The sequence below is a fragment of the Ambystoma mexicanum genome, chromosome 8 (genome assembly GCF_040938575.1).
Source record: "Ambystoma mexicanum isolate Mex_15411 chromosome 8, UKY_AmexF1_1, whole genome shotgun sequence".
In the NCBI taxonomy this organism is placed as follows: Eukaryota; Metazoa; Chordata; class Amphibia; order Caudata; family Ambystomatidae; genus Ambystoma; species Ambystoma mexicanum.
The window spans coordinates 653,921,659-653,942,296 of record NC_090929.1 but is presented as its reverse complement, the minus strand read 5'-3'; the positions used below and the strand labels follow the sequence as shown (position 1 = coordinate 653,942,296).

General features: G+C 45.3%; 1 protein-coding gene across 7 annotated transcripts in view; it reads left to right on the top strand.

Annotated features, from left to right (window-relative positions):
- Nucleotides 1–20,638, top strand: part of PER3 (period circadian regulator 3) — a 494,927-nt gene that overhangs the window by 53,411 nt on the left and 420,878 nt on the right. For 5 of the 7 annotated variants that reach the window (XM_069610408.1, XM_069610412.1, XM_069610406.1 and 2 more), the window contains exon 2: nt 10,273–10,374. The exons of 1 other annotated variant lie outside the window; for it this stretch is intronic. The gene's annotated coding sequence lies outside the window, so the exon portion shown is untranslated. The remainder of the gene's footprint in view (nt 1–10,272; nt 10,375–20,638) is intronic. One more of the 7 variants, XM_069610410.1, reaches the window with a different exon arrangement.

Below are 20,638 nucleotides of genomic sequence, written 5' to 3'. Positions count from 1 at the left end.
GATGGAGGGGAGGATGTCTAGATTCTTGGATAGAGGGGAAAATGCCTAAATTTCAAATACAGCAGCAAATGCAAATCACCTAGATTCGAGATCCTTTGATATAGGGAAAAATGCCTACATTTCAAGAAAAAAAGCAAATGAAAACACCTATATTCGGGATTTCAGGATAGGCGGAAAATGCCTGAATTTCAAACACATAAGAAAATGCAAAACACCATAGCTTCGGGATTCCTGGATAGAGGCCTAAATCAGATATGGCTAACACAATTGGCGCAGATGCCAGATATGGTTAACTAACATGGCCTAGATGCTAGATATGACTAAATAACACAATTGGCCGAAATGCCAGATATGGCTAACAGAATTTGCCGAAATGCCAGATATGGCTAACACAATTGGCCTAGATGTCAGATATGGCTAACCAAATTTGCATGGATGCCAGATATGACTATTAACTAACACAGTTAGCCTAGATACTAACTAGCACAGCTGGCTAACACAATTGGTCTAAATGCCAGATATGACTACCATGCAACTGTTGGCTATGTGCAGCAGACTACACGTTTTTAGGTAATTAGAGTGGTGGGACAGTTTAATGGGTCGCAGTAATGGCTGTTCCCCCTGCCCTGACCTGCATTGTCCTTGAATGAGCCTATGGGCCAACAGCATAGCAGGTTAGGTCCACTTCGAAAGAGCCATGCCCGATCCCTTCACTGCTTCTGATCATCAAGGCACAGAATATCGGCTGACTGTAGGCCACATGTATGATTCAATCTTAATCCGATCACTTATTTTTTTCTTATTGTTTTCTGTACCATGAAAAAGGCTCCACTGTACGAACACTGGAAAATACCCATGTCCGATTACCACTGTCCCTCCCCCCCCCTCCCCTCAGAACTCTGCAGCACACTACAGGAGTCAGGGGGAAGATCAGTCTCTGCACATTTTCGAAGAGGGGGACCCGCTCAAAATATGTGCAACATCCATGAACATTTCACCACCTTCGCTCTTGCCTAGATGTTGTGTGTGCATGTGTTTTGTGGTTGTGCCTGATGTCACAGAATGTTTCACTTCCATTCTTTAAATCTATGAACAGCTATATTTAGAGTGACACGCAGCCCCTCCTAACTGCCCAACCTGCATTATTCTCCAATGAAAAGCTCTGATTCAAGAAACAAAAGATACCCATTTGTTGCACAACACGTCATACCATTTTAATGTATATTCATGGCAGTGTTAATGGTCTAATGCAACCGAATTTGAAGTGATGAAAGGCTGTGTCTGAGCACCTGGATTAGACTCTCGAATCAAGCTACAGGTTGCACCAAGGAACTGGTTACAGCACAGCCAACTTGGAACTCAAGCCTTCTAAAATTAAACATGTGCTTCCTCCTCACAAGACGCCAGCAACGGGGGGTCGTTTTTTGTGTGCAACTGCTTGGGGGCGAATGGGAGGTGGAGCACTCCAGGGGTATCTAAATGTCGTTGTAGTGATATCCTAAGAGACTCCATGATGAAAACTGCACCCATGCTCTGGCGCTGCTCTCCCACACTTACTCATATCAATGATAATGCAGAACATGTTCACTTTACTGGCCCTCTAGCCCCTCCGCATCGACAACACCCCAGCACCATAGTATCTACAAACAAAGCCTTTGTCTAGAAACCGAGATCCAGTGTCCTCCTGGAAGTAATCTGCACTGCAGGGTGGATCTTGTAAAATGGTGGCTGAGGAGGCCATCTTGTACGGGTTTACGTTTTGGGTCAGATAAAATGCGACTGAATGCTAAAATCATTTATAAAACACTGAGTTCATCCATGAACACACTTTGTGACAGAGGAATGATCTTAAAGGAATAGTGCGCTCAGAAATATCATTGGCAAAAAAGATGGCCAATAATCAAAAATATCTAAAAAATATTTTTTTTAAAAGTCCCTATGTAAAGTATTGAGCAAATGAGCAAATGAAGCTCAAACTTTAAAATGGGAAGCTCTAGGAGGCATCCATTTTGTGAAATGTATGCCGCCTGTGCTTGCCCTTGCGGCACTAATGAAGCAAAAGCCAGCCAGCTGTAGTAAACTAAAGCTACCAATGGGTGGCTTTTGCTTCATTGGTGCCGGAGAATGGAGACCCGAGACTGCAGGCAGGAAAGCTGCATCTCAGTAAGTGCTAATTTCTTTTTTTTAAAAATAAGTACTAGCTGTGTTTTTTTCTTTTCTAGGCTGGAAAACTTAGAAAGAAAACCGCAGCTTTTAAAACGTATTTATGTTTGCGGTAGCTTCAGCTGGGCTCCAAGCTGAAGCTACCGCAAACATAAATACAACATTGTTGTATTTAAAAACGCTGCAGGTTTCTTTCTAAGTTTCTCGCACTCCTCCGAGCCGGAGGAGCCTGAGAAACTTAGAAAGAAAAACTGCAGCATTTTTGTAACACAACCGCGTTGTGTTTGTCTGCAGTGGCTATCACTTTGGGTCTCCAGGGCTCCCCCGGGGGAGCCCGGGAGACTCAAGTGAAAGCCAAGGCAGGCAGAAACGCAACGCGGTTGTGCTTCCATGCCGCAGTGTTTCTGCCTGCAGCAGCTTTCACTTTGGGTCTCTGGGGCTCCCCCGGGTGAGCCCGGGAGAGCCAAAGTGAAAGCTGCTGCAGGCAGAAACACAACACGGGTGTGTTTTGAAATGCTGCAGTGCTTCTCACTGCGGCAGCTTTCGCGTGGAATTTCCTGGGCTCCCCCAACCCTGAGGGAGTCCAGGAAACTCCAAGCGAAAGCTGCCGCAGTGAGAAATACAACGTTGTATTTGTAAATGCCACAGTATTTACAAATACAACAACATTGTTATTCTGAATGCGGCAGCTTTCGCTTGGAGTCTCCTGGACTCCCTCAGGGTTAGGGGAGCCCAGGAGACTCCACGCAAAGGCCGCCACAGTCAGAATAACAACGTTGTTGTATTTATGATTTCTGTGGTTTTCCAACCACAGCAAACACATATAAAACAAGGTTGTATTTTTAATTGACGCGCCTCAGCTTTTTGCCTTCATTTTACGTTTTCTGTGCTTCCCTGGGCTTGGGGAGCATCGAAAACGTAAAGTATAGAGCAGGGGTCTGCAACCATACGGCTCTCCGTCTTTTTGGACTACAATTCCTATGAGCCCCACCATAGACTATACTGTCTAAGGCTGATGGGATGTGTAGTCCAAAACATTTGAAGACTAAAGAGGTTGCATAGAAGAACATAAGTGTTGGGGTTCCATTTAACGTTCCCCCTGAGGACTATCATTGTTTTTCTTTTCTGTATCTTCATGATTTGCAGAGGCTTCTGTTGTGGGCCTTTTGCCAGAATCCTAACGCTTTTTGTGCAACTAGCCTCAGATATATGCATACCTTTACAGATGCAGCAACCTGTAAATCTGCAACACCTGCTTTGGTCCACTCGTTTCTCAAGGAGATATTTAAAATGATGTATGGAAAAATGATGGGCCGATCACACTAGAAATACTGCACATTTTTATGAGTTTTGAAAATGTGGAATCAAACTGAATCTAAAAGATATGTCTATTACTCAAATTGTTAGGTATTTTTTATTTACATAGATAATTTATGTATATTGCAGGTTTAGCAAACTCTACTAGCCCACTCGCATTGGCGAGTAGATTTTATTAAGTGCGAGAACCATTTCCATGGTACTCGACCATGCAGGCGAGTATGGGGATTTCTGAAACTTTTACTTTTTTTCACTGTGCATGGCTGGCCTTTTGTCTGGCAGCATTGCACCAAATATGAATTGTCCTTATGGTGACGAAGCACCTTTTTACAGATAGAACTGGTGAATATTGTGTCACCAGTCACTATGGGATGAGTATATTTCTTTTAAGTCGAGTGTGTAAACTAAGGATTCTCCCGGCAGGTCTATTAGGATTTTTAAGGATTTGCAAGGCCTGTATTGGTTTTAGCAAGAATTTAATCTACAGTCTATTTATTGTTGTACATTTGATAATGTTAACAATGACAGTCCTTTTTTTCTTTACACTAGATACGTGGTTCAATAAACACCTGAATAATGAGTTAAACGGTGTCCTTGTGAGTTGACTGGGAATACAAAGTGTGACTGTTCTGTGTTCAGGTGTCTAGGTTTATAAGCATGTATAGAATTTCCTCCTCCCACAATCTTGCTTTTTGAATTATAATGGAGGTAAGATTTGTGAAAATGGCTTTGCTGTGAGAATTCATAGTAAAACCTGTACATTCTAGTCAGACCAGCCTTTTTGGACCATGAGATTGTGGATTTTTTTCTGGTCAACCGACCCCCTGCTTTGGAAATTCCCCATCCATGGATGTTCCTCCATGTTTTTACATGGACATAGCGGCAACACCTATACACGGGGAAGCATTGCCAAATAGACCTTGTAAAACTTAGAGGTAACTCAAAAGTTGGAAAAAAGCGGAGGGCTTGCTCAGTCCTTGGGTTTCAACTGCCCCTTGTTGGGTCAGAGCAGAAGGATCCATGTTGTGGAAATGCCTTTCAAGCAGTAATCTTGCCTATCAGCTAGCCATTTTTCAGAAAGATGCCATCTGGCTATTCAATACGAGATTTGTGAGTTTGTTTCTGTCAAAATTGTAGCATGTGTGGTAGTCCATTTACCAATCCTTGCAATTCTAGTGTCCAGAACTTTACACTGCTGGCCTGTGGAAAAATGCAGAGAAGGCTTGGAATGGCTCTTTTGCTCATTGTCTTTTCCTCGGCAGAATGAAAAACTTTTCTAGGCAGTTTTATGCACAACCCTGGTGCATGTTACAGTTCCTGCAAACAACTCTCCCACCCCCTGATTTGTCGTGTTGTGTACAGGGCTAAAACCAAGAAATCGGAAGGTGTAGATCAGTGATGCACATGCTTGGATGCCCTGCCTAGGGTGCAAACATTTTTCACAAAAGTGATCGCCAGCCCTTCTGTGACAAATCAACTTCCACGGTACCAGGGATCCATGGGTGAATATCGGTTTCTAAACCATCAATCAGCCTCACACCTCTGATACACCAGAAGCCACCCAAACAGATTGCAATAACAAGCACATTATAAAGCTTCTTGTCCAATGTTGGTAACGTGGATGGAAAGGCAGGTTTATCACTGAAAGGTCATGGATTGTTGGATAGTTGCAACACAGCAAAAATACAATTATCACCCAATGATAAAAGGAGCATCCATGTGGATGTATTAAAAATATCTACTGTAATCACAACAGACAGTCTAACAACACTATGAAATATACACTGTAAGGGAATGCAGAAGACAGTTGCAAAGAAGGAAAAGGGATGCACTCTGAATATTGACAGATGGGTAGTCGCTATGGTTAATAACCTCAACATTTTAAGGTTTCTTGGCATCAGCACAAAGGGAGCAATGGGTCTTAAAATGTCTGTGGGGGTATTCTGGTAAGGACCAGGGGGACAGAACCACAATGTACCTTGTGCTGTAGGTGATCTTGGTGCTCGACAGGGTTGAGTCGGCTTCAGGGGGCTTTGCAGGCTTCTGTGACCAAGTTCAAGAGTCAGCTGCCTGTATCAGACGGCAAGACTGTTCAGCGAGCGAAGCTGGATGAACAGCTGCAGGCTGTCCCACACGGCGGCTTGGGGTCATGAATCGTCTCAGTGCTGATTGGCGGCTCTGAAGCACTTGTTGAGACGTCTCGGATGTCTTTAAGCGACTGCGGCTTGACAACGGTCAGCGTTGCAGTCGGTTGCAGCTCGAGGAGCTTGACTGGCTCGAAAAGGTTTTTTGAGGCAGACGTCGGTAGTTGCTCGCTGAGGCACTTCTCCCAGCTTCTTCAATGGGTTTGTGCCGTCCTTTAAGGTGGACGGCCCACAGCTGTGGAGTGTGCTGCAGGCAGCTGCTTGTCTTGATTGTAGGTTCAGAGACCTTCTGGCACTTCTTATCCAGGAATCCTGCTGCAGAACCTAGCAGGGCATGCTGTGTGCTGGCCGGGTACTGGTTATGGAGCGGCTGGAGGTGCCCTCTGAGTTCCCTATGTCCCTTTGTTCCTTGGGGGATGTTTAGGGGAGGGATCTTGTTTCCCTCTTAGGATATCCTGGCCTACCTTCAATGGAGGAAGATATCCTGCCTGCATTCCCTGACCCTCGAGACCGCCTGTTTGAAGTACCCTCTATTGATACGTTAATCACTGCCACCAGCTGCAGGGCCTAACAAAAGAGAAGGGTGGTTCCATGGAGCCTTTGTCAGTTAATCAGGCTGACTATGGCACGGGGAATGTTGGTCCTCCCCCTTCCTGTAAATGACATTGTGTACTCCTGGCTGTCACATTCCAACTAGATATGAAAGGGGTTGACTGCGCCTGTAGGCTGCATCCACAGGCCTATGCTTTCATCATGGTGTGAGCATAGGAAAATGTTTGTGGATTTTCCTGAGGTTAGTCTACCATCATTCCATTTAATTAAACATTTCAGAAGAGCCCAAGGGAGTGCACGCCCACTGTGCAAATGGTCCAATTCCTCACAACTTCACTAAAGGAAAAAGGATGGGGCCCTACAAAGATTTTAGGTTATATTCCTGGCCCATAATATTGTGGTATTTACTGTATTCAGTACTATCAAAATAGTGTGTGGCATAAATACCTCAAACACCTATTGTGGCTGATAAAACAGGCGGTATTTGAAAAACTGCCTGCTTTACCATTACCATCAACCCCACAATGCCACCTTATGTGTGCAGACAGAGGGATTACCTCTGCACCACTGTCTATGGGCCCCTGGAAATGATAGCAAGGACAGATTAGTTGCTTACGGCTCAGGGTTCCTCACTGAGGCATTGTCAATGGGTCATGGCTTCGCCGGTTCGGGGTAATCTTACTGCCTGTTTTTCTTACACTGGAACGTCTGAACTTTCCGTTTCGCTCCTCCTTCTACCCCCAGTAGGTTGCATGCTAATAGTGTCATATGCCAAGATGTGTGAACCTCTCCCCAATAGTTTATATGAATGTTCAGTGGCTTGAGTGGAAATTTGACTAATTTTCTTGATTGCCTTTTAATTGAGATAGGCAACAGCACTTTTGAACTGATTAATAACCCAATGAAAGTCAAGAAGAAACTATATGATAGAGATTGTTGTCCAATCACTGATGAGCTAAATTCCTATTTACAATATACTGAATATTCTAAAAGACAGAGGAAAAAAAAAACCTGAATGGGAGAGTTGACCGAATTTCGGCCGTACATAAATTACGTACGGCCGAAGGTTTCCACCAAGTTTCCCATTTGTTTGCATTACAGTGAAGAAGGGCAGCGTGGGCTGGAGGGGTGTCCCCCGCCCACTTGTTTACTGTAATGTGAGGGGGGGCCGTGGAGGTGTCCCCCTCTCCTGTCTCAAAGTAAAATAAAAAAGGAAAAGCAGATCCCATACACGCAAGTGAAGGGAACCGGCGTCGCAGAAGGATGCTGGAGATGGCGGCACACAAGGAGGTGTGCCGCCCACAGGTAAGTAAGGGGGTAGTCTAAAATGTTCAGCGGAGAGAAAACCAAAAGTTATTTTCGGTAAAATAACTTTTGGTCTTTTCTCCTTCGAACATTTCAGCTCGGTTTTGTAACCCAAAATCGAATATTCACGGTTTATTAGGAAAAGGTCTCTTTTATCAAAGTATATTTATTTATTTCCAAGTAGTAAATTGAGGAGATGGTATATTAGATTTAAATGAAATCAACTGCCAACACTCAATTGTCCTGGGCAAAGAATGGGCCTCCGCAAGGACAAAAGAATATGTAGGTGGTGTGGTAACGAAAAGGAAATGGTCTTTAAAACGTCTTGTGATCTATTGTACTCAGACCAGCCACCTGAGACGATATCTTGATAGATTCCTACACTCCTCCTTTGTGGATGCGGTCGAGGGCCTTTGGGCCAGGATGATGCTTGGGGAGAACGTTTCTCCAACACTAGCAATTTGCAAGTTCTTAGTAAACCTTTTCAATTGCTGTATTATTTTAAATGTGGGAATGTGGTTTATAGTTTGCTGGGGAGAATGCTTTACTAAGTATTACAAATATTTTTTTATTAACTTGTATTACGCTTTTTGGGAACGCATTTTAAAATCAAATCTATTATCAGTTGACTTAATTGTGTACTGTATGAATTGCTATGAATAGTGCTATGTATTTTGATATATTGTAAATGCATTTTTTCTTTTATTTTTTTTAAGGGGAAAGGTGGGGAAGACGTTTGGTTGGTTTTGGGGGTGGGGTGAGGTGGGGAGAAGAATAACCCTGTTGCCTCTCCACATACTAAAAAAAAAAAAAATGGCGCCACCCAAGGAAGGACCTCTGGTGGCTGGAACAGCGGTTAGAGAATGTATATTTTCGCCCGCTCTTCCAACCACCTGATTGCATTCGCACCCGGGGAAGCGCCATTAGCCAATTTACACCTAGGCACGTATTTCTGACTGGTTTTTCTGCCAGAACTAGGGACACAGAGCCAAGAAAGCCCTGTTTATTAGAAGGTGTCAGTGCCTTAAGTTGCAAGGAAAATGAGCCTAATGAGAGGGTGGGGGGGTCGCCTGATGGCTCGTTAGGCCACGCCCCCTGAGAAGCCCCAGCTTAATGGGCCACAGGCACCCCTGCCAGGCAGCCCTTTGCAGAGATCAACACCCTCTCCCCCTTGACGAGAGGGTGCTGATCTCTGCATCTGTTAACCAAACAAATGCCTGGCGGGGGCCAGCCACACCATTAAGGCTGAAAAGGTAAGGCTGCTGGAAGCCAAGGCCTTTTTTCTTAAAGCCTGAAGCTCAAGCAAATCAGCTAGAGCTTCAGGCTTTAGAAAAAAGGTCCTTGGCTTCCTGCGGCCTCACCTTTTCTTCCACAATGATAGGGCTGGCCCACAGGCATCTCTTGGTTAAAGGAATGCCTCGCAGGTGCCAGTACCACCATTATGGAGAAAAAGGGCTTTTATCTAAAGCCTGAAGCTCTAGCACATGAGCGAACTCTTCAGGCACTAGAAAAAGTGTTGTCCTCTAGCTGCCAGAGGACATTAGGGAGCCCCAAAAAGGCCCTGTCTCAGAACCATATTTCTGAGCCAGTCCACTTAAAGCCCTGGAAGACAAAAAATATATTTTGTTTCTGGACCGGCAACCAGTGAAGCTGATGCAAGACCGAGGAGATGTGTTCAGCTTTTCGACTTACTGTAAGGAGATGAGTGACAGATTTCTGAACTACGCAACTGCTTAGTAATTAAAAAGGTGCATGGTTTGATACTTTTTTTGAAAATAGTCCCATAGACTTCTTCATCAGATGGTGCAGAGTAAAATGATTGATAAAGGAAAACCCACAGGACAGTTAATTCCCAAAGTGAAGGGGGAAAAACACACTTTAAACTTAATTGGCTAAAGTTTAAACTGCTTTATAAGAAAGGGATGAACAGCCCTGGTAAAGAGAGATGCAATAGTCGCACTCAGAAGACTTGGAGGCAGTCACCACTGTAGCTTGGTGATGGGTGACAGAAATATTGATATATAATGCAAGATCTTTAAATGGTAAAAGAAGGGACTGGTTACTGTAAATCTGGGGAGAAGAGAAAACGACTGATGGATTTAAAAGACTAAACTTTTGAACTAGAGGGAGGGCCTGGTGTGAGTGCCAAAGATCAGTGACAAGAAAGGGCAGCTCCTTATTTCCTCGCTCGTTTCACCCATCAAAACTGCGTTGATATTCAAGGAGTGGTGCTTGCTTTACCCATTAATGGCCTGGTTTTAATCAGGTGCGGGTGGAGGACACGCGGGGATATACTCCCAGAGTAAATGTTGTCCGAAGCCAGAACTCCATGTGCCTAGAATTGTAAATGTCCATAATGTGATGTAAACAAGCAACTACACAGTACTCTTAGTTCCTCTAGCTCCTTATTCTGTTTATCAACAATCCGGTCCAAACTGGACCCACACACCGTACCGTTCTCTGTCCAGCACCTCCTGTCTGGGATACGCCTGCAACTATAAATGTTCATCTTCTCATCAGAGGTAGTTCTATGGCTTCATCAGGTTCCGTAAAATCGCATGTCTGATATCGCAACAAGAGGATCATAAGAAAGAGTATAGTTTGTTTTTTAAATATGCATTCTGTTACACTGGTTATTATTATAATCTCCATTGATTGTCATTAATGAGAACACTAGCAATATTGACAACTTATGTATAATATTAATAATACCGTTATTGTATTCAGCATGTTTCACATGTATGTATTGCTCGGTGATTGAAGCTGATTCTCATGTTCTCTACTTTGTCAGCATATATATACACAGGCCTAAAAGCAGTTGCCAAGGAGTCTGTTGCGATCTGTGACACGACCAGGAAGGTGGAACACTTTGGAAGAGGCAGGAGACAAGCAGGTAAGTGGAAGGGCTTAATTTATACAAGCCTGCTCCCAACATGGGAGGCGCACCTTTCCAAGATGCCATGGCAACCGTCTCTCGGGTTCCCCGCGCAGCGTGTCATACAGGAGCATTCAAAGGATGCTCCTGCACGACCCGCCGCTTGGGGAACATGACAGGCAATCCCGAGCCCACTCAAGTGATGGCTCACAGCTGAAGATCCTGCTACGGAATCCTTTGCCTCTCGTGTGCCGTGTGGGGGAAGTGAAATCAGCACACCTATGGGTCAACTGCACACCTGAAGGCTGTGCTCGGCCATTGGCTTCTCCAATCGCCTTCAGGCTCCACTGGTTCGGCTTCTTCATTGTCTTAATTGCCATGTGTTTAGCCACCATCCCCGCTCCACTCAGTTGTCTGACCTTGCTTTGCCACATGCATCCGTGTACTTGGCTGGTGGCAGGCCGCCAGACTCCCCTGACGCAGCAAGAAGAAGCCGACACTGCTCCTTTTCTAGTTGCGAAACAGAACTTAATTTTTTTTTTAGATCTACTTTACTTGTGTAAACCCCCACCCATTTCAGCGTGGGAGTTTTATTTATATTGAATGAAAGGGGATTCATATGTGAATGCTTTCAATCCTTTTTCTATGTCTGCAGGTATTGTTTTCCTATCAGGACTCAGGGGACTTGGTACGGCCCGCCCAGGGGGAACTTGAGTGTGCCCGAGGTGATTTTGAGTAAATTCCTGTCACTGGTCCCCCGCCCTGGGGACAGGTGGACAGGACCCTGATTAAGATATAGTGGCAGCAAGCCGCCTAGTGAGAGAGAGAACGTCGCCCGGAAGAGTGCGTAGGGCATCCCGGCCCTCCGTGCTGACGAGGTTCCCCAGAGCATTCCTGTCTGGCCTGCGCTCTCCCCTCCGCAGGATAGATATAGAGTCCGGCGTGGTAGTGAGACAGCTCAGCTCGGGCTGGCTGCTCCCATGAGAGTGTGCCTCACTTGTTAGTGGACAGACGGTACCAGACGCAAGTCTGCCTTTCCCCATTTTCCTGAGACAGGAGGTAGGAGTGGAGAGCTAGCCTCCAGAGCTGGCAACATAGCGCGGCCCGTGAGAAGTAGAAAAGTGTTTTGCCTGGCCTTCACAATCTGTTTTGGCAATGTTTTATTTCCTGTTACAGCATTACTTAAGAGAACATCGGAGCGAAAAAAGGGGAATACTCAGGTTAACTGGTTATTGCATATACTATAGTTAAGTGGTCTGTAAGAGAAGGGGAGAGAGAGAGAAGGGGTAAGGTAGAAAACCTCCCAGATAGGGGGACTTTCGTAGGAGTTTCTCTTACGGGTGGTACGGTACGTTGGTAGAGAAAGTGGTCTGTCAGTTTCTGTCAGAACTCTGAGCTTGCGTCAGGGTCCTCAGCTCGACATTGCATATTAGTCCTTCTGTCCCCTTCCCTCGTTGTTTTTTGTTCGACACGGGGGAGGTGGCCAATTGCGAGGGGATCTGTATGGTGCAGAGGGATCGATTGGAGTGGAGTGCGCACCTTAATAGAGGGCGTAAATGTTAGCCGGTCGTCTCTGGGAAAGGGCCCCCAACCTGTGAAAGAGTATTTTTTTTTTTTACCTGAGGTTTTAAACCACGTTTTGCCAATTTACCCCAGGAAGTTAATGAAGGTTTACTTATCTAATGTGTCAACCCAGGTGTGCCAATGTACTTCATGAAGTGACAGAGGGTTTACTTACTTTATGGGTCAACCCATGTTCGCCAATGGATCTCCTGAAGTGAAAGAGAGTTTACTTATTTTACATGTCAACCCAATGTTCGGCAAAGTATCCCATGAAGGGAAAGAGGGTTAAATTCTCTGTGTAAAACCACACTCACCAATGTCTCCCATGATGTAAAGAATGGTTATTTATCTATGTGGCAAGTCTTTCCTGCAAGTACCTCGCAAGTAGTAAGACGGGTCTGCCGGGTACCATACCATATGAGAGTAATCCCTATTACCATTGCAACACTGGTGGGAAATAATGGTGGGGCTATCATAAGTGATATATATATATATATCACGCGCCAACCTGGCTGACAGTGAAAGTAAAGTGTTAGTTTGTTAACTCTTGTATAATTTTTACTAGCATATGTTCTGATTGGCTGCAAAGCAGTTGGTTACTTACCATATGTGCTACAGAATGTGTTGGGGGTGCTCCCACCTAAAGGGAACCAGTTATGTGTTTATTCAAATGAGATTTTAAGTCTTTAGTCATCCCACTGTAAACAGTTTTGTAGTGGGATCCCATTTTGAGGGGTACTGCTATCCTCCAGTGTCATACTGGGGTAAATGAGAAGTATAACTATTGGAGGCAAATGTAAGACTATAAGACTGTTCAGCAATTGTACTACCAGAGGTGGTAACTGGCATATAATTTGGGAACCCTGAGTAGTAATTATTATTCTTTTTATGTAAAGGAGTTATCAGACTGTGACTGTTCATTTGACCTGGTACAATCATAGGGCAGCTGGCCAGTGGGGCTGGACTGCTCACAGGGTAAGTATAGACCATCCGCCCTGGATCCACAAACTCACATGTGTGCGGTAAGGTGTAGTATCCCTCGCCCAGGACTCCTACAGGTAGCTTCTTGACACACCCCTTTTTCCTTGGGAGAACCACCTTACACTTGTAATTTAATTTAGTTTGCTAAAAAGAGCCTTTGTGTCCCTGAAGCATGTGCAGAAAGTTTAAGTTCCTCACTTGTGGTTCGTTTTTCTTAAATGCCATATTTTAAGCATCATACTTTTCCAATGAAGCAGGGGTGCTTGTTTTTACTTTTTTTTTTTATCTAACAGTTTTTTTTAAGACTTGATGCCATGATATAAATGCTCTAGAGACTTGAGGATCTCGAGTTATTAAAAATGATCGATTTCACTTGACATTTTAGCTTGCTTCTGCATCTTTCTTGGGTCCCTATTACGTTTTTATTTTTTAGAATATGGTTTTAAAAACATTAAATGCTGACAACTGCCTGTTTGCCTTTTGGACAATGAATCATCTCGGCAATAAAACATGTTTTAATTGTGTTCCCTAGGTCTGCGGAAGGTACCTTATATTGTACATAATCCAGGCTTTTTTAGAGGTACTGAGCAGAAAGAAAGTAGTGACGGGAAGCCAATTGCCTAGTGTATCCTAGGTCCACCACTACAACTGAGGGCTTCGCTAGCTTGCCGTTTTCGGGGTGGTGCCCAGTGGCGGCTGGTATGAATGGGCGCAGGGGCGGAGACTTCCCTTTTTGTTTGCCTAGATGACAAGATGTACGATTTGTTTCAAAATGCACATATTTCAAATTCCACTTAGCTAAAGCACAGTGGTGCTTTTGAAGAAAAAATATAGAGGGTGGGCACATGCAGCCTGTTGTTAATCATTGCTGCCTGGAAAAAACTGGCGGTGGGGGTGTGCAGGGGCGCCACCCTCGCTTCGCAATTGCTTTGCGTAGAGAGAGATTGAAGGGCTTACGTAGATGTCGTAGATATGAGCATTGAAAGACCAACAGGGCGTTGGATGTCCAGCTCTGTGTCTCTCCAACTTTGCGCAAACAGCGTGATCTTCGTGAGTGGCAGCAGTCTTAGCCAGTCTGGTGGTTCCTCCATGTGTGTGAAGTTTGGGGGTGGGCCATCCGGTTCAGTGATTGGTGACAGAAAGACTCCTCTGCGCTGAGGCGGAACGTATCAGGTAAGAGTAGGAAATAAAAAACTGTGATGGAAGTATAAAGAAGGGAGTATGTGCATGCGAGAAGTTTTGTGTCCGACTGGTCATGCTTGTGTAAAGGTTTGTGCATGTGAATGACTGCAGTGTACAGTATATGTACACTTAGGAGTGTGCAAGTGTAATGCGTGTGTGTACTGGCGGGAAGAAACTATGGGCTTGAAAAGATATCGGGCCTTTGAAAGATTGCCAGGGGAGACTGGCAGGGGAGCCTAGGACGCTGTGGCAAGGGCAGCACTGAAGCTTTCAAACCAGCGTTACCGAAATATGTTCCAAATGTTAGGCTGTAGAGATGAGCCTGTGCCATACATTTATCAGAAAACCATAACGTGAGAGTAACCTGGCTGTCTGCAAAAAACTAAGGACCCCATGCCATTCACTTGCTACTATGCTTCGTTTGGATACCACCCAGTTCTGACAAAAATGTAATACTTTCATATTTAGTTTTTTCACTTTATGTATTAATTGCGCTCAGTGGCATGCTTTGGCATTGCGCCATTTTTCTAGAAGCCACATTATATATTTTTGGGGTAAAGTGCCTAGGAAAGGTATTTTTTTTGTGGTGACTTATTAATTGATATTTTTCCTGTCTCACTAGCTTTTTGTTCATGAACGAGGGTGAAAGGAGGAAGACAGGCTGAGTTGTCCCTATCAGGAATCAAATTTGAGACAGTCAGAACTGTGGATGAGCACTCAGCCTCCTCTTTCCAACCTGTCTTCTAGCACGGTCTCCAGTGCTGTGGGCACTGCGGTAGTATGTGGCAACTGCATAATGCTCCATGAAAGTTGTAAATGTAATCGTGTAAGTGTGCCAAAAGCCTTGTTAATGCCACACCACGAGGGCTAGAAAAAGAAATGACCCCAACAATAAAAATAATACTGGGGAGGCTGCTTCGGTATATGTTATTAATGCAGTTTACTATTTTTAAGGTGGTGGTGGCATAGATTCTTCATATTAACTTGGTAGATAAGATCACTTATGGGCATGAAAGGAGATTTAATTGGCACATAAGCCTTCACAATTCACAAAATGCAACGTATAACGCAGAGTACCCAGAAAGGCACGAGACACCACAAGCCATTTGTGAGTGATCTGTTCAGGCGTATTCCAATTCTATGACAAGACGGAGGCGAGCATTATGCTTAACTCTTTAATTTGCCACCAACACAGCAATTCAACATTTTTAATAAACTTTTTCAAAACAAATGTTTCTTTCTGCTTTCAGTAAAGAAATCTTTAGTTTAAAAGTTTGTTTCTCTTTCCAGAGGCTCTATATCGATCTCCTACAAATCCCAAGAGCCTCCTTGTAAACAGTAGTCCTTCCTCCACCAATCCGGTGCCTGACTCCCCTATATGGACTCCCAGCACAAGGTTCCTTCCTCTTTCTTTTTGCTGCCAACATAAGAGATAAGTGCTTATTTTCTCTAATAAATGTGACTCTAAAGAGTTAATTTCGTTTCTGAATTTGAGTAAAACGACTATATTGAACGTTAGTGCGCAGCGTATATATATAAAAAATAAAAAAAATCTAGTTTTGAATATTATAATTTATATTATATTTCTTCCATGATTAGTGCTCTTGCGAGTGTATATATAGAGCGACACCCTTGCGCTCGTTCCAAATCATATTAAAGCGGCTCGGAAGAGCCGCGCTACGAATAGAACTAACCCGAACTTCGGGAGGCTGTTGAGACGGAGCCACGGGCGCTCTCGCCTGTGAGAGGCATCCGGCCCGCTCCACAGCGCGGCGCACGGCAGGCGTGCGCTAGGACCCTGGGGAAGCGGTAGGTCTCGAACCTTCCCGTCTTCCCCAGAGCCCCTCCCGCATTCTTATTAGGATTGCGAGCGAGTGGAGAAAAGCTGCGTGGAGTGCCCTCTGACTGAAAATAAATAAATAAATTACTCTGTCATGGAGCACGTGCGATTACAGCTGCAAGTAGCAGTCAAAAAAAAAAAAATAAAAAGAGGAAACTCTTACGTGACTCCAGAAGGCCTGCAGTCTTACGGCTGCCTCATTTCGTGAGCCTGATCTTTCAGTCGACAAAGAGAACGTTAGCTCTGCTAACTAAAGGACATTATGGCTTATTATGAAGGGGAACATTCTACAACTCCTGAGATTACCGAGGAAGAGTGGGAGGAGGAACCTTCTCTTCAAGAAACTGACCTGTCTCTCAGTTTTAAAAAAGTATTGGGTGAATCCCTTTCACTAGCAGTTTCAGAAGGAGTACAACCTATTGCTCAGAGACTTGACATGCTTGAAGCATGGATATTACAAAAAGAGCAGGAATCCCCTAGGAAAAAGAGGGCGCTTAGCCCAGGCGAAGGCCCGTCGACTGGACACCCTCATAGTGGGGTTGAGCAGGGGTGTAAGGCTCGGAAGAGCAAAGTCTCTTTGACCCCCCCGAGCAAAGAAAGGAGGGTTGACCAGGACCCCCACAAGACAGACGACCCCGTCGCAAGATTGAAAAAGGCCTTCCTGGAAAAGTCAGCAGAATGTCTGCCCAGACCCCCTGCCCCATGGGTGAATAATTTAGGGGACATAGACGAGGGCTACTCGCCCGACGATGAAGGAGGGAAGAGGAAGACCTTCCAGGGCACCCCACAGCAGGAGAGGAGACTCTAGATCAAGAGGAGGACACGAACGATATGTTTGATCCGGAGGCCATTAGGCATCCAAAATCATCTGAGTGGATACCTTCCCTGAAAGTGGCGCTCTACATGGCGCAACATATATACGCAAACCACTTGATAGAGAAGTAAGATCTCGCATGAGAGTGGAATGTCCCCGCCCAGACCTCCCTGACGAGTTATCGCAGACCCCCGATCTAGACCCGAAGATGGTCACATTTGTAACAAAAGTTTCTAAAGACATTAGAAAGGGCGTAGATGGAGCGTGGAGAGGGTGCTAAGACAAGGTACTGGATTTAGCGGGTCCACTTGCAAAAAGTATGGATCTGGCTGAGAAAAGCCAAGGACACTGGGACCCCCATAGATCCTCTAGTCCTAGCAAACTGGGCGCAAAGAGCCCTGTACTTCTTGGGTAATGGCAACTGCGCCCTCTCTTCTGAGAAGAGGAGTGCTCCTAAAAATGGACTCAAAACTAAGCGACTTAGCGTCGTATGAAGCAGGGCAAGGAGCAAAAGGTCTGCTTTTCGGTGAAGCCTTTGCGAAGATGTCGCAAATCGTGGGAACCTATTCAGCCCTCGAAAAAGCGCAGAGCTCCATTAAAAGAATCTTTCCCGGAAGAGTTTTTGCTGGGACCGGACGACAAAGGGGCCGAGCGTCCGGTCGATATTCCTATCATCGCAGGCCCCAAGGTCACAGAGCACAATATTGGGAGGGAAGACAACAAGATGCCTTCCTCCCCTCCAGGACGAGGTTTCCGAGAGGTCGCAGGCAGAGAGGATCCTACAGACATGCAGGCGCCACTGGTGGTGAGTACCTCGAGTGTGCAAGTTGGGGGCAGGACCCTACAATTCCTGGACGCTTGGCGCACATTATCCAGCGATGCTTGGGTTTTAAACGCCGCCGCAGGCTTGCGCATAGACTCTTTAGGCAACCCCTTTCAATGCCAAGAGCCGCAAGCGATATACCTATCAGTGCAGGAAGCAGCGCTTCTTCAGAGCGAGCTAGTGAAGCTTCTCCAGAAAGATGCGATAGACCACGAGACTCAGTCTTCCCCGGGGTTTATAAGCAATATGTTCCTCGTCTACAGAAAAGAAAAAGTCCGTCCAGTTATCAATCTAAAAAACCTAAACGAATGGCTAAAGTACAATCACTTCAAGATGGAGGGAATCCATCTTCTCAGAGACTTGTTGCGCGAAAGAGATTGGCTAGCACGTCTAGACCTGAAAGACGTGTATCTTACAGTGCCTATAGCAGAAGCCCATCGCAGGTACCTACGCTTCCGCTTGAACAGGGAAGTGTGGCATTTCAAATGCCTTCCTTTCGGTCTCGCCTCAGCCCCATGGGCCTTCACCAAACTGATGAGGCCAGTAGCTGCAGCCATAAGAGAGGTATTCGGATCATAATTTATCTAGACGATATTCTGATCCTAACCCAGAACAAATGCTCTCTAGCCAACGATGTGCGTTGGGTTTTCACCTTACTATCTTCACTGGGATTCCTGGTGAACCTCGACCAGTCTCAATTACAGCCAGTTAAAAGAATATAATTCCTAGGGTTTATCATAGACACAGTAAAAGCAACACTGGAACTCCCGAACCAGAAAGTGAGAGCGATAAAGAAGGAGATCAAGTCATTCCTAACGAAGAAGACCATCTCACTTTGATACCTAGCCAGAATAGGAGGGCTTCTGGCAGCTTCCATTCAGGCCATCTTCCCGGGCCCCCTACATTACAGAGCCCTTCAAAGGCTAAAGACCAGACACTTGCAAGGAGGTCTGGGCTACCATCAATTGATAACCTTAGACAGCAAAGCAATCTCAGAGCTTCACTGGTGGCTGCAAAACATGGAAGTCTGGAACGGCCGCGCCATCTTCGGCGACGGGCCAGAGCTCATAATAGAATCCGACGCAAGCAGAGCAGGGTGGGGAGCAAGATGTGGTCAGATAGAGACCGGAGGAAAATGGTCAGAAGACGAATTACATCTGCACATAAACTGCCTCGAGCTCCTAGCAGGCTCGTTCGCGGTTCAGTCTTTCACCAAGGGCAGAGTCAAGTGCTCCGTACTGTTGAAGATGGACAACGTCTCCGCAGTACGATACATAAACAAACTGGGTGGTACCAGATCAAGAATGCTTGCAGAACTAGCGAAAGACTTCTGGCACTTTTGCCTTCAGAATCAGATAACAGTAGCAGCAGAATATCTTCCGGGAGCTCAGAACGACGTAGCAGATTGGAACTCTCGATACCTGACAGATTCCAGTGACTGGAAACTGTTTCCCCAAGTCTTTCACAAATTAAACCAAGTGTGGGGTACCCTACACACAGATCTGTTTGCATCCAGACTGAATGCGCAGACAACCAATTACTTCAGTTGGAGGATGGACCCGGGTGCAGTGGGAACAGATGCGTTTCCACAGTCGTGGACAGGAGCAGTTAATTACGCGTTCCAGCCTTTCATAATGATCACGAGACTTCTAGCAAAGGTTCGCAGAGACCAAGCAAAGTTGATATTAGTGGTCCCCCTTTCGAAATCTCAGCCCTGGTTTCCAGTAGTGATGGAACTTTCCTTGGATTTTCCGAGGAAGATCCCGCATCGCCCGGACCTCCTCCTCAGCCCATCCGGCCATTATCACCCTCTAGTGGAGGCGGGCTCCCTGCATCTCATAGCATGCAGAATTTCAGGAAGAGATGGGAACTGCCAAGAATTTCACAGATCGCTGCAGACTGTATCAGAGATTCCTGGGCTCCTTCCACCTTTAGGAACTATAGTTCGGCATGGGATGCCTGGGCGCGATGGTGCGGAAACCTGCAGTTGGATCCCGTTTCAGCACCTGTAGTACAGGTCCTTAACTTCCTAGCTAACAAATTTCTCGAAGGCTGTGCTTACAGGACGCTGGGAGTTTATAGATCCACCCTATCCGCAGGACATGACAGGGTGGAAGGAGCTCCAGTAGGAGAACACCCAGCTGTCCACAGGCTACTGAGAGGGATTAGATTAAAGAGGCTGCCGGAGCCCAAATACTCTACCTTATGGGACATCTGTGACGTCCTACAGTTGTTTATGAGATGGCCAGAAAATAGTCAGCTATCCAGATCTCAGCTTTCAGGGAAACTGGCGATGTTACTCTGTCTGACAGCATGCCGGAGAGTTTCAGATGTAAAAGCATTAGAGATAGACAGAAAGATCTTTTATCCTGAAGGAATTACGTTTACTATTATGCAAAGAATGAAATCCGATTCCAGAGTGATTTCCTATCCCTATTTTCCCGAAAACAAAAAGCTATGTGTAGCGCAGTGCATTAAAGACTACGAGATTGCTACAGCGCTGGTTAGGCTGCAAGGCGTCACTCAATTGCTAATTGCGCGTAGAAAACCCCATCATGCTATAGCTACAGCGACAATTGCTAGATGGGTGAAAGAAGTGATGCAGTGGGCAGGCATTGATTTAACCCTTTTTGGTGCACATTCTGTTAGAGGCGCAATGGCTTCTAGAGCTTTTTCTGTAGGTGTGTCTTTACAAGACATCATGAAATCAGCTGATTGGTCCTCAGAATCTACTTTTAAGACTTTCTATTTTAAGCCAGTGTCAGAAATGGCTAGTAGGGTGGTACAAAGCTTTGAACAAGCATAATGCTCGCCTCCGTCTTGTCATAGAATGAAGATTGCCCATGCTAACTGCACTGGTCAGTCTTGATTCTATTAGACAAGGAGGCGAGCATTATATCCCACCCAAATGAATGCGAAAAAGATGAATTAAGATTGACATTGTAATGAATATGAAACTGTTCAGATTGAGTCAGAACATCGCATTCCCTCCCTTACATTATTTTGTGTCTCTCGCAGGAGATGAACAGAAACCCGCATGAAAGCATCGCTAGCTAAGGCAAAAGTGATCCCAGTTGTC